We start from the raw sequence: 19,232 nt of genomic DNA, 5'->3' as shown, positions 1-19,232 counted from the left end.
CACTCCTGTCTGCTACTGGGAAGAGAGACTGACCTTAACATCAAGGCAGCGTTTGACCGAGTGTGACATCGAGGAGCCCGAGTAAAACTGAAGTCAGTGGGAATCCGCTGGTTGGACTCTTCCCGAGCACAAAGGAAGATGGTTGTGGTTGTTGGAGGTCAATCATCTCAGTCCCAGGACATCACTGCAGGAGTTCCTCAGGGTAATGTCCGAGGCTCAACCATCTTCAGCTGAGATCCCAGGAGAAAATACTGGAAATACTGAGCAGGTCAAGCAGCATCTGTGGAGAGAGAAACAGAGTTAGTGATTCAGCTCGATGCTTTCCAGATTTCCAGCATCCACAGTATTTTGCCTCAGATAATGAAGCAATCCATAGCCACATGCACCAAGACCCGGACAACATTCAGGTTTGGGCCGACCAGTGGCAAGTAACATTCACGTCACACAAGTGCCAGGCAATGACCATCTGCAACAAGAGAGAATCCAACCACCTCCCCTTGGCATTCAAAGCATTATCCCATCACTGAATCACCCAGCGTCAACATCCTGGGGAAACATTGACATCAAACTTAACTGAACGAAACACATCAATAGTTTCTTCACCCAGTGGCTGGTGGGTGTCTGGAACTCTCTGCCTGAAAGGAGTAGTATAAAATGGGTGGTTGATGGCCGGCACAGACTGGGTGGGCCGAAGGGCCTGTATAAGTGCTGTGTCTCTCGATGACTCTAAAGGATGGTAGAGGCAGAAACCCTCATCACATTTAAAACAATCTCTTGGATATTCACTTCTCTATATTTAAAATGGGTAAGGAATAACTCTCCTCGTCTGCACTGCCCCATCAAACAATCTCAGAGAAGGTACAGCACAGGTTAGATACAGAGTAAAGCTCCGTTTAAACTGTCCCTGGAGTGTCGGATTAACCCGGGTCACTCACTGTCCCCGGCTCAGCCTCAAGACTCACCTGCCTCAGTCACTGAGACGCTCCTGTATCACTTGCCTTAATGTAAGCGGATGCCGGGTTTGGGAGCAGGACAGGCACACGGGATTAGGACGACTGCTCGTGTGGAGGATAAGCATCAGTAATCCCTCAGAGAATCAGAACAGACCAGCGAGACTCAGAAAAGGAAACTTGTGTTGAATTTGTGAGTCTTGCATTGTGGAATGCTTTAGTATTTGGTGAGAATGTTGAGCCAGTGACATTTTGCCCCAGTGGGATGAATAGACACTATATGACTTGATTACAACAGTAAGGTACCGTGTGTACTGTAAATATGGACTGAAATAACAATGTAACTGATCAATTTTCAGCTGAATACTATAACTACAGTTATACCTGTTATCCTGTTATATATGTGCTGCTATACCTGCTATATGTGAGAATGTACATACGACACGATGGGATGAAGTCAAAGTGGCCACTGTTTATATTTTTTGACTATGCCCCAAGTTCCTGACTCTGCAGTCAAAGGGAATATTTACTCTCAGTCCACCCTATCAGTTTCCCTTATTATTTTGTAAACCTTCATCAAATCACCCAATAACCTTCCAGGAGAAAAATCTTTTCCTCAAATCCCCTCTCAACCTCCTGCCCCTTGCCTTCAATCTATGCCCCCTGGTTATTGACCCCTCCGCTAAGGGAAAAAGTTTCTTCCTATCTAACCTATCAATGCCCCTCATAATTTTGTACACCTCAATCAGGTCCCCCCTCAGCCTTCTCTGCTCTAAGGAAAACAACTCCAGCCTTTTCAGTCTCTCTTCATAGCTGAAATGCTCCAGCCCAGGCAACATCCTGGTCAATCTCCTCTGCATCCTCTCCAGTGCAATCACATCCTTCCTATAGTGTGGTGCCCAGAACTGTACACAGTACTCCAGCTGTGGCCTAACCAGTGTTTTATATAGCTCCATCATAACCTCCCTGTTCTTATATTCTATGCCTCAACTAATAAAGGCAAGTATCCCATATACCTTCCTAACCACCTTGTCTACCTGCGCTGCAGCCTTCAGTGATCTATGGACAAGTACACCAAGATCCCTCTGACACTCGGTACTTCCTATGATCCTACCATTCATTGGATATTCCCTCGCCTTGTTAGTCCTTCCAAAATTCTATGTAACCTAACCGATGTATAATCTTTAATCTTGCAGTGCATGTGTAATGTTTAATTTCTGAAAGCCAGACAGAGTAAAGCTTAACGTACTCCAAAAAACTCCAGACTTTTGGCATTTATTACCTTATCGGGTCAAATCTTTCGTTAAGTTGGACTAGACTTGTGAATAATTCTTTTGAAGTTGTTTTTGCGACAGTACTAGTGTAAATCGATTTGCAGCATCCCATCATATAATATACACTCCTGTCTATATTGTCTGAATACAGACATAAAATATCCACAAATTTTGCTATTTATTCCGGGGCAGACAGGTGAAGTGTTTATTTTGTCTGTGATTTAACTCAACCCCCAATGATAACCAACATGGTGGGAGAGAGTGAGAGACAGAGAGAGAGGAACAGAGGTAGAATATCAGACAGATAGGGAGAGATAGAAATGGAGAGAGAACAGAGAGATAGTGAGGGATAGAGACAGAAGCAGAGAGATAGAAAGTGCCAGGAGACCCTGAGACACTTTAGAAGCAGGGGGACGGGGAGACAGGCTGTGTGGAGACCCTGGGGTAACGTTACAGATAGACAGGGTAGATGTAGGTAAGATGTTTCTCCTGGTTGAGGAGTCTAGAACCAGGGGACACAATTTCAAAATAAGGGGGAAGCCACTTGGGACCTAGATGAGGAGAAATGTCATTACTCAGAGGGTTGTGAATCTTAGGAATTCTCTATCCCAGAGGGCTGTGGAAGCTCAGTCATTGAGTATGTTTAAAGCAGAGATTGACAGATTGCTGAATACCAATGACATAAAGGGTAAGAGGATAGTCTGGGAAAAACACATTGAAGTGGATGATCAGCCATGATCGTCTTGAATGGCAGAGCAGGCTCGATGGGCTGAATGGCCTACTTCTGTTCCTATATTCCAAAGCCGCCGAAATAGTTTCTCTCAAACTACCCCATCAGTTCCCCTTAATATCTCAACAACTTTGATCAAATCACCTTGATCCTCCTAAATTCCAGGGAATTATTCCCTAGTTTGTGTAATATCACCTCATAATTTAACCCTTGGAGTCCAGTTATCATTCTGGTAAATCTACACTGCACTCAAATGGACACGGACCCCTCAAGTCTCTTTGAACCTCCAGTGTTTCTATCTTTTCACCATTTATAAAGTACTCTGTTCTGGTCTTTTTTACTGACATTGAAATCTATCTACCACAGTTTTAACCATTCACTTCAGATATCTCTTTGCATTGTTCTGCTTCCAGCTACACTGCTTACAATGCTGCCTATTTTTGTGTCATTGGTAAACTTGGGTATGTTGCATTCTACCACATCATCTTAAATCGTTAATAAATACAGCAAAACTGAGACACACACAGGCTTTGCACTAGTAGACAGGAGTGAATCATTCCAACCTAGAGGGTTTTTAATTCCAGATTTATGTTTATTTTTAGAAAAAACAAAATTCAAATTCACAACAGCCCAGCGTGGGATTTGAACTCCTACTTTTTCAATCATCAGCTCAGGCCTTCAAATTAAAACCCATAAAAAGAGATTCATTTTCCTCCTGCTGTTGTCTGACTGACTGAGGTTTTGTATATTGTTCCCTTCTCCTCTTCTTCCATGTGTTTGAAGTCTTTGAAGTTTGTCAGACATTGGTAAACTACTTCATGTGGTGTTCTGTAAATACCTTCAATTCTGTGTATCTGGAAGGGACACAATTCAAATTCTCACCTTATTGCATCAACTAAAACCTGCAGGTCCATTCAAACAACTCTATTTCCTGTCTCTGCAAAGATAGCTCACACTTCCACAATGCAGGAATGTCTGAATGGAAACAGCTTTTGACACATTTCCCAACACGTTTGCGAACACTTTTCAGGATGAAGCTAAATTCAACTCACAGATTCCAAGCCCCAAATTGAGCTTTTGGGTAGAACAGGGAACATTGATGAAATCCCAGATCTCTCTGTCCTGTCACCCATTCTAACATTGTACCATTTAGTTTATATCACTCAGTCTTCCTTCCAAAATGCATCACTTCACATTTCTCAGCATTGAAGTTAACCTGCCCTGTGTCTGTCCAATGATAGGTTGGATAGTAAGCTGTCAAGAGGACATAAAGTGTCTACAAAGAGATTTCCATAGGTTAAGTGAGTGAGCAAAAAATTGTCAGATGGAGTACAATGTGGGAAAATGTGAGCTTGTCCACTTTAGCAGGAAGAATAAAAATCAGTATATTATTGAAATGGAGAGAGACTGCAGAACTGTACGGTACAGAGGGATCTGGGTGTCCTGGTACATGAATCACAAAATGTTACCGTGTAGCTACAGCGAGTGATTAGGAAGGAAAATGGAATGTTGTTGTTTATTGCAAGGTGAATAGAATATCAAAGTAGGGAAGTGTTGTTCCAGCTGTACAGGGCATAAGTTAGACGACGTCTGCAGGATTGTGGACACTTTTGGTCTCCTTACTGAAGAAATTATATAATTGCATTCGAAGTAGTTCAGAGAAGGTTCACTGGGCTGATTCCTGGGATGAAGGGGTTATCTTATGAGGAAAGGTTGAACAGGTTGGGTCTATACCCACTGGAGTTTGGAAGAATGAGAGGTGATCTGAGTGAAACATCTCAGGTCCCGAGGGGACTGGACAGGGTGGATGCTGAGAGGATGTTTCCCCTTGTTGGGGAGACTAGAACTAGGGGACACAGTTTAAAAATTAGGGACATCCCATTTAAAACTGAGCTGAAGGGAAATGTGTTTCTCTCAGAGGGGGGGGGGGGGGGTCTGTGGAATTCTCTTCCCCAGAGACCAGTGGAGGCTGGATCATTGAATATATTCAAGGCTGAGTTCGATAGATTTTTGATCAATTAGGGAGTCAAGGGTTATGGGACACAGACAGGAAAGTGGAGTTGAGTTCACAATCAGATCAGCCATTGAAAGGCAGAGCAGGCTCGAGGGGCCGAATGGCCTACTCCTGCTCCTAATTCATTTGTTCTTGTGTGTTCCATTTCACCAGACTGCCTCTATCCTCCTGAAGTCTGCTACTAGTCCCTTCCCGGTTTATTACATTGCAGATGACACAAACATTGGCAAACATTGAAGTTATGCCCTGTAAACACAAGTCCAAGTCATTAGTATATATCAAAAAGATCAGTGATCCTAATATAAACCTCCACTGTATACCTCCCTCCAGTCTGAAACAACCATTGTCCACTCTCTCAGCCAATGTCGTATCCACTCAGCCAATGTCCCTTTCATCCCTGGAGCACCAATATTGCTAACTGGTCAATTAGGAGGCACCATTAAGTCCTCCCCATGAGGACCCTGGTCCCAGATCTCTCTGTTTCCACTCTCCCAACAACATTCCCCAGACAGGGACAGTATGGATTAGATACAGAGTAATGCTCCTTCTACACTGTCCGATCCAACAGTCCCAGGACAGGAACATCATGGGGTGGATACAGAGTGAATCTCACTCTACACTGTCCGATAGAGACAGAGAGAGAGACAGAAAAAGAGAAACAGAGAGACATAGACTGACAGGGTGACTGACAGAGAAAGAAGGATATTTAACAGGGGATATTGGAAGAGGAGGATGCAATTTAACCCCACACCTCCGTCCCGGCATTCAATGAGATCTTGGCTGATCTGTGATCAAACTTACACCATATATCCCACCTTTGCCCCTTATCTCTTAATACATTTGGTTAACAAGAATCTATCAATCACAGGTTTAAAAATTAACCAATAAGCTAGCATGAATTTTCCACAAACAATATCATGAGGGTGTGATGGCTACCACAGTGGAATAGCTAACAGAATATTTAAAATGGAGGCTATTCTTTCTGGATCATCAAAAGTGTCTGCCTGGACCCCAATTTCATCTGCATTCCTCCCTCTCCCGATGTTTGTTTTCTCTCCATACCTATCTCTTATATGTTTGTGTACACAGCAGTGAAGGATTTCATCAAATTAATATATCTTACATTATCCTCTTCATCCACCTCAACAATCTCTCTCTCTCCACATTTGTCCCTCACTACAGCCCTCTCTATGCCGTCATATCTAACCCTTCCTCCCTCTGTCGCTCTCCCAGTGTCAGTGATAGCAGAGAGAGAGACAGAGAGAGAAGGAGTGAGAGGGAGTGTCAGGGAGGGAGGGAAAGACAGATCGAGGGACAGAGAGAGAGAGAAGGAGAGAGAGGCAATGACAGGGAGGAAAAGACAAATGGAGGGACAGAGTGAGAGACAGAGAGAGAAGGAGAGAGATAGAGTGACAGGGAGGGAAAGACAGATGGAGGTACAGAGAGTGAGACAGAAAGAGTGGCAGAGACAGAGAGAGATGGAGAGAGAGGGAGTGTCAGAGAGGGAAAGACAGATTTGCAGACAGAGATAGAAGGAAGGAGAGGCAGCGACAGAGAGGGAAAGCCAGATGGAGGGACAAAATGAGAGATGGAGAGAGAAGGAGAGAGATGGAGTGACAGGGAGGGAAGGTCAGATGGAGGGATAGAGAGAGAGAGAAGGAGAGAGAGGGAGAGAAAGAGAGAAGGAGAGAGGGAGTGACAGAGAGGGAAAGACAGATGGAGGGATAAAGAGAGGCAGAGACAGAGAGAGAAGGAGAGAATGGGAGCAACAGAGAGGGAAAGGCAGTTGGAGAGACAGAGAGTGAGAGAGGCATCGATGGAAGGAGAGAGAGGGAGTGACAGGAAGGGAAAGACTGATGGAAAGACAGAGAGCGAGAGAGACAGAGATAGAAGGAGAGTGTGGAGAGAAAGAAAGGGAAAGACAGATGGAGGGACAGACAGAGAGAGACAGGGAGAGAGATGGAGTTACAGGGAGGGAAGGAAAGATGGAGGGACAGAGAGAGAGACAGAGAGAGAGGCAGAGAGAGAAGGAGAGAGAGGGAGAGACAGAGAGGGAAAGACAGATGGAGGGACAGAGAGAGAGAGACAGAGAGAGAGACAGAGAGAGAAGGAGAGAGAGGGAGAGACAGAGAGGGAAAGGCAGATGGAGAGGCAGAGATAGAAGGAGAGAGAGGGAGAGACAGAGAAGGAAAGACAGATGGAGGGACAGAGAGAGAGACAGAGAGAGAGCGGGAGTGACAGAGATAGAAGGAGTGAGACGGAGAGACAGAGAGGGAAAGACAGATGGAGGGACAGAGAGAGAGAGACAGAGAGAGTGGCAGAGACAGAGAGAGAAGGAGAGAGAGGGAGTGTTAGGAAGGGAAAGCCAGATGGAGGGACAAAGTGAGAGACAGAGAGAGAAGGAGAGAGATGTAGTGACAGGGAGGGAAGGAAAGATGGAGGGACAGAGAGAGCGAGACAGAGATCGAAGGAGAGAGGAGGAGTGACAGAGAGGGAAAGACAGATGAAGGGACAGAGAGAAAGACAGAGAGAGTGGCAGAGACAGAGATAGTTGGAGAGGGCCTTCTCTGTTCCAAGGACAACAACCCCTGCCTATCCTCATAGCTGCAATTCTCCAGTCCTGGCAACATCCTAGAAAATGGGAGAGAGACAAAGTCCCGTGTTCATAACACATGGATAAAGAGGTTAATCATCTGAGCTGTAACTCTGAGACAGAGACAGAGAGAGAGGGAGAGAGGGAGAAAGAGAGAGAGAGGGGGAGGGAGAGAGGGAGGGAGAGATGGTGTGGGGGAGACACAAACTGAGACGTGGACAGAGGCAGTGAAAGAGAGAGAGGGAGAGATAGAGAGGGAGAGTCAGAGAGAGCGAGGCAGAGAGAGAGAGAGATGCAGAGAGAGAGAGAGATGCAGAGAGAGAGAGGCAGAGAGAGACAGAGAGAGACAGAGAGAGAGGGAGGGAGAGATGGTGTGGGGGAGACACAAACTGAGACGTGGACAGAGGCAGCGAAAGAGAGAGAGGGAGAGACGGAGAGAGAGAGGCAGAGAGAGAGAGACAGAGAGAGAGAGGCAGAGAGAGAGAGGCAGAGAGAGGGAGGCAGAGAGAGGGAGGCAGAGAGAGCTCGAGAGAGGCAGACAGAGAGCTCGAGAGAGACAGAGAGAGAGGGAGCGATGGTGTGAGGGAGGCACAAATTGAGACATGGACAGAGGTTGAGAAAGAGAGAGAGGGAGAGACAGAGAGAGAGAGCTGGGGGAGAGACAGATAGAGAGTGAGAGAGGCACAGAGAGAGAAGACGACACAGAGAGGCAGACATAGAGAGGCAGACAGAGAGCTAGAGAGAGAGAGAGAGAGGGAGAGATGGTGTGAGGGAGGCACAAATTGAGACGTGGACAGAGGTAGAGAGAGAGAGGTAGAGATCGAGCGAGAGAGAGAAAAAGAGAGAGAGGGAGAGATAGAGAGAGAGAGGGGGTGGGAAAGACAGATAGGGAGGGACAGAGGCAGTGTGAGAGAGGCAGAGTGAGAGAGGCAGATTAGAAGGTAGCAAATGTAACTCCACTATTTACAAAAGGAAAGAAAGAGAAAATGGGGAACTAAAGACCTGTTCGTCTAACATCAGTCAATAGGAAAATGGTCGAATCTATAATAAAGGATGTGATAACAGGACACTTAAAGAGAGATTGCAGGGGGTGGGGGGAGAGAGAAATGGGGGGGGAGAGAGAGGGGGGAGAGTGCGTGAGTGAGACGGAGCAAAGGAGAGAGATACTAGGTTAGGTGGGACAATAAGCTGTGAGCAGAACACAAATAGACTACAAAGAGAGATGGTTTGGGATAGACAGCGATAAATGTCCCAGTGTTGTGGTAACATAAAATGGCCACTGAAAATGAACCTAAAATGGCTGACTGATGTGTGTGGATTTCCACAGATGAGAGGAGAGAGAGAGAGACAGACAGACAGACAGAAAGAGAGACAAAGAGGGAGACAGAGACCAAGACACAGAGCGTGATCGCAGGATATTGGGCGTAGGACAGAGGAAGAGGAGGAGGCCATTTGGCCCCTCAACCCTGTTCTGTCATTCAATGAGCTCATGGCTGATGTGTGATCTAACTCCATGTACCTATCTTTGCCCCTTAATTCCTTTGGTTAACAAAAATCTATCAAACTCAGATTTAAAAATTAACAAGTGTCTCAGCATCAATTGCTGTTTGTGGAAGAGAGTTCCAAACTGATACCACACCTGGTGTGTTGAAGTGTTTCTTCATTTCACTCCTGAAAGGTTTTTAGACTAGGTTTATATTTTTAGACTATGCCCCCATGTTCTAGACTCTGCAGCCAGTGGGAATTGTTACTCTCTGTCTACCCCATCAGTTTCCCTTATTATCTTGAAAACAATCATCAAATCACACCTGAGCCTTCAAAATTCCAGGGATACAGAGTAAATCTCCAGCTACACTGTCCCATTAAATATTCCCAAGCCAAGCACAATGTTGGGTTTGACACAGAGTAAATTTCCCTCTGCACTGTCCCATCACACACTCCCAGGGCAGGAACATCATGGGGTGGATACAGAGTGAATCTCACTCTACACTGTCCGATAGAGACAGAAAGAGAGAAACAGAGAGACATAGACTGACAGGGTGACTAAAAGAGAAAGAAGGATATTTAACAGGGGATATTGGAAGAGGAGGATGCAATTTAACCCCACAATCCTGTTCCGGCATCAAATGAGATCTTGGCTGATCTGTGATGTAACTTACACCATATATCCTGCCTTTGCCCCTTATCTCTTAATACCTTTGGTTAACAAGAATCTATCAATCACAGATTTAAAAATTAACCAATAAGCCAGCATGAAATTAGCACAAAAAATATCATTGTGTGGGTATTTCTGTGTGTTTGTGTGTGTGTCTATGCCTGTTTGGGTGTGATGGCTCCCACAGTGGAATAGCTTGCTGGATGTTTAAAATGGAGGCTATTCCTTCTGGATCATCAAACATATACGCCTGGGCCCCAACATTGTCTGCATTTGCCCCTCTGCCGATGATTTTTTCTCTCCATATCTATCTCTTTCTGTTTGTGTACACAGCAGTGAAGGATTACATCAAATTAATATATCTTACATTATCCTTTTCATCCACCTCAATAACCTCTCTCTCTCCAACTTTGTCCCTCTCGACAGCCCTCTCTCTGCCTTCATATCTATCCCTCTCTCCCTCTGTCTCTCTCCTCGTGTCAGACATAGCAGGAGGGAGAGACAGAGAGAGAATGTTGAAGGAACTATACTCTGTTCCTAAGCTGTGCTGAAGCTGCTCTGGGAGTGTTTGATGGGCTACATTAATCGGCCGTGTCCAGTCCTGTATCAGGCTGTGAAGAAGCACAGCTTGTTCAGTACACAACGGGTCAAAGGGAATGATTCACTCCTGTCTGCTACTGGGAAGAGAGACTGACCTTAACATCAAGGCAGCGTTTGACCGAGTGTGACATCGAGGAACCCGAGTAAAACTGAAGTCAGTGGGAATCGGGGGAAATCTCTCCACTGGTTGGAATCATACCGAGCACAAAGGAAGATGGTTTTTGTTGTTGGAAGTCAATCATCTCAGTCCCTGGCCTTCACTGCAGGAGTTTATCAGGGTAGTGTCCTCAGCCCAACCATCTTCAGCTGAGATCCCAGCAGAAAGTGCTTTAAATACTGAGCAGGTCAGGCAGCATCTGTGGAGAGAGAAACAGAGTTAGTGATTCAGCTCGATGTTTTCCAGATTTCCAGCATCCGCAGTATTTTGCCTCAGATAATGAAGTAATCCATAGCCACATGCACCAAGACCCAGACAACATTCAGGTTTGGGCCGACCAGTGGCAAGTAACATTCACGTCACACAAGTGCCAGGCAATGACCATCTGCAACAGGAGAGAATCCAACCACCTCCCCTTGGCATTCAAAGCATTATCCCATCACTGAATCCCCCAACGTCAACATCCTGGGGAAACATTGACATCAAACTTAACAGAACGAAACACATCAATAGTGTGGGTGTCTGGAACTCACTGCCTGAAAGGATGGTAGAGGCAGAAACCCTCATCACATTTAAAACAATCCCTTGGATATCCACTTCTCCATGTTTAAAATGGGTAAGGAATAACTCTCCTCGTCTACACTGCCCCATCAAACACTCTCAGAGAAGGTACAGCATGGCTTAAATACAGAGTAAAGCTCCGTTTAAACATTCCCCGGAGTGTCGGATTAACCCGGGTCACTCACTGTGCCCGGCTCAGCCTCAAGACTCACCTGCCTCAGTCACTGAGACGCTCCTGTTTCACTTGCCTTTATGTAAGTGGATGCCGGGTTTGGGAGCAGGACAGGCACACGGGATTAGGACGACTGCTCATGTGGAGGATAAGCATCAGTAATCCCTCAGAGAATCAGAACAGACCAGCGAGACTCAGAAAAGGAAACTTGTGTTGAATTTGTGAGTCTTGCATTGTGGAATGCTTTAGTATTTGGTGAGAATGTTGAGCCAGTGACATTTTGCCCCAGTGGGATGAATAGACACTATATGACTTTATTACAACAGTAAGGTACCGTGTGTACTGTAAATATGGACTGAAATAACAATGTAACTGATCAATTTTCAGCTGAATACTATGACTACAGTTATACCTGTTATCCTGTTATATATGTGCTGCTATACCTGCTATATGTGAGAATGTACAGACGACACGATGGGATGAAGTCAAAGTGGCCACTGTTTATATTTTTGACTATGCCCCAAGTTCCTGACTCCGCAGCCAAAGGGAATATTTACTCTCAGTCCACCCTATCAGTTTCCCTTATTATTTTGTAAACCTTCATCAAATCACCCAATAACCTTCCAGGAGAAAAATCTTTTCCTCAAATCCCCTCTAAACCTCCTGCCCCTTACCTTCAATCTATGCCCCCTGGTTATTGACCCCTCCGCGAAGGAAAAAAGTTTCTTCCTATCTAACCTATCAATGCCCCTCAAAATTTTGTACACCTCAATCAGGTCCCCCCTCAGCCTTCTCTGCTCCAAGGAAAACAACTCCAGCCTTTTCAGTCTCTCTTCATAGCTGAAATGCTCCAGCCCAGGCAACATCCTGGTCAATCTCCTCTGCATCCTCTCCAGTGCAATCACATCCTTCCTATAGTGTGGTGCCCAGAACTGTACACAGTACTCCAGCTGTGGCCTAACCAGTGTTTTATATAGCTCCATCATAACCTCCCTGTTCTTATATTCTATGCCTCAACTAATAAAGGCAAGTATCCCATATACCTTCCTAACCAACTTGTCTACCTGCGCTGCATCCTGCAGTGATCTATGGACAAGTACACCAAGATCCCTCTGACACTCGGTACTTCCTATGGTCCTACCATTCATTGGATATTCCCTAGCCTTGTTAGTCCTTCCAATATTCTATGTAACCTAACCTATGTATAATCTTTAATCTTGCAGTGCATGTGTAATGTTTAATTTCTGAAAGCCAGAAAGAGTAAAGCTTAACGTACTCCAAAAAACTCCAGACTTTTGGCATTTATTACCTTATCGGGTCAAATCTGTCGTTAAATTGGACTAGATTTGTGAATAATTCTTTTTAAGTTGTTTTTCCGACTGTACTAGTGTAAATCGATTTGCAGCATCCCATCATTTAATATGCACTCCTGTCTATATTGTCTGAATACAGACATAAAATATCCACAAATTTTGCTATTTATTCCGGGGCAGACAGGTGAAGTGTTTATTTTGTCTGTGATTTAACTCAACCCCCAATGATAACCAACATGGTGGAAGAGAGTGATAGACAGAGAGAGAGAGGAACAGAGGTAGAGTAACAGAGAGATAGGGAGAGATAGAAATGGAGAGAGAACAGAGAGATAGTGAGGGATAGAGACAGAAGCAGAGAGATGGAAAGTGCCAGTAGACCCTGAGACACTTTAGAAGCAGGGGGACGGGGAGACAGGCTGTGTGGAGACCCTGGGGGAGCATTACAGATAGACAGGGTAGATGTAGGTAAGATGTTTCGCCTGGTTGAGGAGTCTAGAACCAGGGGACACAATTTCAAAATAAGGGGGAAGCCACTTGGGACAGAGATGAGGAGAAATGTCATTACTCAGAGGGTTGTGAATCTTAGGAATTCTCTATCCCAGAGGGCTGTGGAAGCTCAGTCATTGAATATGTTTAAAGCAGAGATTGACAGATTGCTGAATACCAATGACATAAAGGGATATGAGGATAGTCTGGGAAAAACACATTGAAGTGGATGATCAGCCATGATCGTATTGAATGGCGGAGCAGGCTAGATGGGCTGAATGGCCTACTCCTGTTCCTATGTTCCCAAGCTGCAGAAATAGTTTCTCTCAAACTACCCCATCAGTTCCCCTTAATATCTCAACAACTTTGATCAAATCACCTTGAACCTCCTAAATTCCAGGGAATAAATCCCTAGTTTGTGTAATATCACCTCGTAAATTAACCCTTGGAGTCCAGTTATCATTCTGGTAAATCTACTCTGCACTCAAATGGACATGGACCCCTCAAATCTCTTTGGACCTCCAGTGTTTCTATCTTTACACCATTTATAAAGTACTCTGTTCTAGTCTTTTTTACTGACATGGAAATCTATCTACCACAGTTTTAACCATTCACTTCAGATATCTCTTTGCATTGTTCTGCTTCCAGCTACACTGCTTACAATGCTGCCTATTTTTGTGTCATTGGTAAACTTGGGTATGTTGCATTCTACCACATCATCTTAAATCGCTAATAAATACAGCAAAACTGAGACACACACGGGCTTTGCACTAGTAGACAGGAGTGAATCATTCCAACCTAGAGGTTTTTTAATTCCAGATTTATGTTTCTTTTTAGAAAAAACAAAATTCAAATTCACAACAGCCCAGCGTGGGATTTGAACTCCTACTTTTTCAATCATCAGCTCAGGCCTTCAAATTAAAACCCATAAAAAGAGATTCATTTTCCTCCTGCTGTTGTCTGACTGACTGAGGTTTTGTATATTGTTCCCTTCTCCTCTTCTTCCATGTGTTTGAAGTCTTTGAAGTTTGTCAGACATTGGTAAACTACTTCATGTGGTGTTCTGTAAATACCTTCAATTCTGTGTATCTGGAAGGGACACAATTCAAATTCTCACCTTATTGCATCAACTAAAACCTGCAGGTCCATTCAAACAACTCTATTTCCTGTCTCTGCAAAGATAGCTCACACTTCCACAATGCAGGAATGTCTGAATGGGAACAGCTTTTGACACATTTCCCAACACGTTTGCTAAGACTTTTCAGGATGAAGCTAAATTCAACTCACAGATTCCAAGCCCCAAATTGAGCTTTTGGGTAGAACAGGGAACATTGATGAAATCCCAGATCTCTCTGTCCTGTCACCCATTCTAACATTGTACCATTTAGTTTATATCACTCAGTCTTCCTTCCAAAATGCATCACTTCACATTTCTCAGCATTGAAGTTAACCTGCCCTGTGTCTGTCCAATGATAGGTTGGATAGTAAGCTGTCAAGAGGACATAAAGTGTCTACAAAGAGATTTCCATAGGTTAAGTGAGTGAGCAAAACATTGGCAGATGGAGCACAATGTGGAAAAATGTGAGCTTGTCCACTTTAGCAGGAAGAATAAAAATCAGTATATTATTGAAATGGAGAGAGACTGCAGAACTGTACGGTACAGAGGGATCTGGGTGTCCTGGTACATGAATCACAAAATGTTACCGTGTAGCTACAGCGAGTGATTAGGAAGGCAAATGGAATATTGTTGTTTATTGCAAGGTGAATAGAATATCAAAGTAGGGAAGTGTTGTTACAGCTGTACAGGGCATAAGTTAGACGACGTCTGCAGGATTGTGGACACTTTTGGTCTCCTTACTGAAGAAATTATATAATTGCATTCGAAGTAGTTCAGAGAAGGTTCACTGGGCTGATTCCTGGGATGAAGGGGTTATCTTATGAGGAAAGGTTGAACAGGTTGGGTCTATACCCACTGGAGTTTAGAAGAATGAGAGGTGATCTGAGTGAAACATCTCAGGTCCCGAGGGGACTGGACAGGGTGGATGCTGAGAGGATGTTTCCCCTTGTTGGGGAGTCTAGAACTAGGGGACATAGTTTAAAAATTAGGGACGTCCCATTTAAAACTGAGATGAGGAGAAATGTGTTTCTCTCAGAGGGGGGTCAGTCTGTGGAATTCTCTTCCCCAGAGACCAGTGGAGGCTGGATCATTGAATATATTCAAGGCTGAGTTCGATAGATTTTTGATCAATGAGGGAGTCAAGGGTTATGGGACACAGACAGGAAAGTGGAGTTGAGTTCACTATCAGATCAGCCATTGAATGGCAGAGCAGGCTCGAAGGGCCGAATGGCCTACTCCTGCTCCTAATTCATCTGTTCTTGTGTGTTCCATTTCACCAGACTGCCTCTATCCTCCTGAAGTCTGCTACTAGTCCCTTCCCTTTTATTACATTGCAGATGTCACAAACATTGGCAAACATTGAAGTTATGCCCTGTAAACACAAGTCCAAGTCATTAGTATATATCAAAAAGATCAGTGGTCCTAATATAAACCTCCACTGTATACCTCCCTCCAGTCTGAAACAACCATTGTCCACTCTCTCAGCCAATGTCGTATCCACTCAGCCAATGTCCCTTTCATCCCTGGAGCACCAATATTGCTAACTGGTCAATTAGGAGGCACCATTAAGTCCTCCCCATGAGCACCCTGGTCCCAGATCTCTCTGTTTCCACTCTCCCAACAACATTCCCCAGACAGGTACAGCATGGATTAGATACAGAGTAATGCTCCTTCTACACTGTCCCGTCCAACACTCCCAGGACAGGAACATCATGGGGTGGATACAGAGTGAATCTCACTCTACACTGTCCGATAGAGACAGAGAGAGAGACAGAAAGAGAGAAACAGAGAGACATAGACTGACAGGGTGACTGACAGAGAAAGAAGGATATTTAACAGGGGATATTGGAAGAGGAGGATGCAATTTAACCCCACACCTTCGTCCTGGCATTCAATGAGATCATGGCTGATCTGTGATCAAACTTACACCATATATCCCACTTTTGCCCCTTATCTCTTAATACCTTTGGTTAACAAGAATCTATCAATCACAGGTTTAAAAATTAACCAATAAGCCAGCATGAAATTTCCACAAACAATGTCACGAGGGTGTGATGGCTACCACAGTGGAATAGCTAACAGAATATTTAAAATGGAGGCTATTCTTTCTGGATCATCAAAAGTGTCTGCCTGGACCCAACTTCATCTGCATTCCTCCCTCTCCCGATGTTTGTTTTCTCTCCATACCTATCTCTTATATGTTTGTGCGCACAGCAGTGAAGGATTTCATCAAATTAATATATCTTACATTATCCTCTTCATCCACCTCAACAATCTCTCTCTCTCCACATTTGTCCCTCACTACAGCCCTCTCTATGCCGTCATATCTAACCCTCCCTCCCTCTGTCGCTCTCCCAGTGTCAGTGATAGCAGAGAGAGAGACAGAGAGAGAAGGAGTGAGAGGGAGTGTCAGGGAGGGAGGGAAAGACAGATCGAGGGACAGAGAGAGAGAGAAGGAGAGAGAGGCAATGACAGGGAGGAAAAGACAAATGGAGGGACAGAGTGAGAGACAGAGAGAGAAGGAGAGAGATAGAGTGACAGGGAGGGAAAGACAGATGGAGGGACAGAGAGAGAGACAGAGAGAGAGGACGAGATAGAGATGGAAGGAGAGAGAGGGATTGACAGGGAGGGAAAGACAGATGGAGGGAGAGAGAGAGAGAGAGAAGGAGAGAGAGGGTGACAGAGAGGGAAAGACAGAAGAAGGGACAAAGTGAGAGACAGAGATAGAAGGAGAGAGAGGGACTGCAAGAGAGGGAAAGACAGATGGAGGGACAGAGAGAGAGACAGAGAGAGAGGCAGAGACAGAGAGAAGGAGAGATGGAGAGACAGAGAGGGAAAGACAGATGGACAGACAGAGATAGAAGGAGAGAGAGGGAGAGACAGAGAGGGAAAGACAGATGGAGGGACACAGTGCGAGACAGAGAGAGATGGAGTGACAGGGAGGGCAGGTCAGATGGAGGGATAGAGAGAGAGAGAGACAGAGAGAGAGGGAGTGACGGGTGTGGGAAGACAGATGGAGGGACAGAGAGAGAGAGAAGGAGAGAGAGGGAGAGACAGAGAGAAGGAGAGAGGGAGTGACAGAGAGGGAAAGACCGATGGAGGTACAGAGAGTGAGACAGAAAGAGTGGCAGAGACAGAGAGAGATGGAGAGAGAGGGAGTGTCAGAGAGGGAAAGACAGATTTGCAGACAGAGATAGAAGGAAGGAGAGGCAGCGACAGAGAGGGAAAGCCAGATGGAGGGACAAAATGAGAGATGGAGAGAGAAGGAGAGAGATGGAGTGACAGGGAGGGAAGGTCAGATGGAGGGATAGAGAGAGAGAGAAGGAGAGAGAGGGAGAGAAAGAGAGAAGGAGAGAGGGAGTGACAGAGAGGGAAAGACCGATGGAGGGACAGAGAGAGAGACAGAGAGAGTGGCAGAGACAGAGAGAGAAGGCGAGAGAGGGTGTGGCAGAGAGGGGAAGACAGATGGAGGGATAAAGAGAGGCAGAGACAGAGAGAGAAGGAGAGAATGGGAGCGACAGAGAGGGAAAGGCAGTTGGAGAGACAGAGAGTGAGAGAGGCATCGATGGAAGGAGAGAGAGGGAGTGACAGGAAGGGAAAGACTGATGGAAAGACAGAGAGCGAGAGAGACAGAGATAGAAGGAGAGTGTGGAGAGAAAGAAAGGGAAAGACAGATGGAGGGACAGACAGAGAGAGACAGGGAGAGAGATGGAGTTACAGGGAGGGAAGGACAGATGGAGGGACAGAGAGAGAGACAGAGAGAGAGGCAGAGAGAGAAGGAGAGAGAGGGAGAGACAGAGAGCGAAAGACAGATGGAGGGACAGAGAGAGAGAGACAGAGAGAGAGACAGAGAGAGAAGGAGAGAGAGGGAGAGACAGAGAGGGAAAGGCAGATGGAGAGGCAGAGAGAGAAGGAGAGAGAGGGAGAGACAGAGAAGGAAAGACAGATGGAGGGACAGAGAGAGAGACAGAGAGAGAGCGGGAGTGACAGAGATAGAAGGAGTGAGACGGAGAGACAGAGAGGGAAAGACAGATGGAGGGACAGAGAGAGAGAGACAGAGAGAGTGGCAGAGACAGAGAGAGAAGGAGAGAGAGGGAGTGTTAGGAAGGGAAAGCCAGATGGAGGGACAAAGTGAGAGACAGAGAGAGAAGGAGAGAGATGTAGTGACAGGGAGGGAAGGAAAGATGGAGGGACAGAGAGAGCGAGACAGAGATCGAAGGAGAGAGGAGGAGTGACAGAGAGGGAAAGACAGATGAAGGGACAGAGAGAAAGACAGAGAGAGTGGCAGAGACAGAGATAGTTGGAGAGGGCCTTCTCTGTTCCAAGGACAGCAACCCCTGCCTATCCTCATAGCTACAATTCTCCAGTCCTGGCAACATCCTAGAAAATGGGAGAGAGACAAAGTCCCGTGTTCATAACACATGGATAAAGAGGTTAATCATCTGAGCTGTAACTCTGAGACAGAGACAGAGAGGGAGGGAGAGAGGGAGGGAGAGAGGGAGGGAGAGAGGGAGGGAGGGAGGGAGAGATGGTGTGGGGGAGACACAAACTGAGACGTGGACAGAGGCAGTGAAAGAGAGAGAGGGAGAGATAGAGAGGGAGAGTCAGAGAGAGCGAGGCAGAGAGAGAGAGAGGCAGAGAGAGAGAGAGATGCAGAGAGAGAGAGGCAGAGAGAGAGAGGCAGAGAGAGACAGAGAGAGAGGGAGGGAGAGATGGTGTGGGGGAGACACAAACTGAGACGTGGACAGAGGCAGCGAAAGAGAGAGAGGGAGAGACGGAGAGAGAGAGGCAGAGAGAGAGAGGCAGAGAGAGGGAGGCAGAGAGAGGGAGGCAGAGAGAGGGAGAGAGAGGCAGACAGAGAGCTAGAGAGAGACAGAGAGAGAGGGAGCGATGGTGTGAGGGAGGCACAAATTGAGACATGGACAGAGGTTGAGAAAGAGAGAGAGGGAGAGACAGAGAGAGAGTGCTGGGGGAGAGACAGATAGAGAGTGAGAGAGGCACAGAGAGAGAAGACGACACAGAGAGGCAGACATAGAGAGGCAGACAGAGAGCTAGAGAGAGACAGAGAGAGGGAGAGATGGTGTGAGGGAGGCACAAATTGAGACGTGGA

The sequence above is a fragment of the Heterodontus francisci genome, unplaced genomic scaffold (assembly GCF_036365525.1).
Source record: "Heterodontus francisci isolate sHetFra1 unplaced genomic scaffold, sHetFra1.hap1 HAP1_SCAFFOLD_228, whole genome shotgun sequence".
Taxonomy (NCBI): domain Eukaryota; kingdom Metazoa; phylum Chordata; class Chondrichthyes; order Heterodontiformes; family Heterodontidae; genus Heterodontus; species Heterodontus francisci.
Note: the sequence above shows the minus strand (reverse complement) of the source record.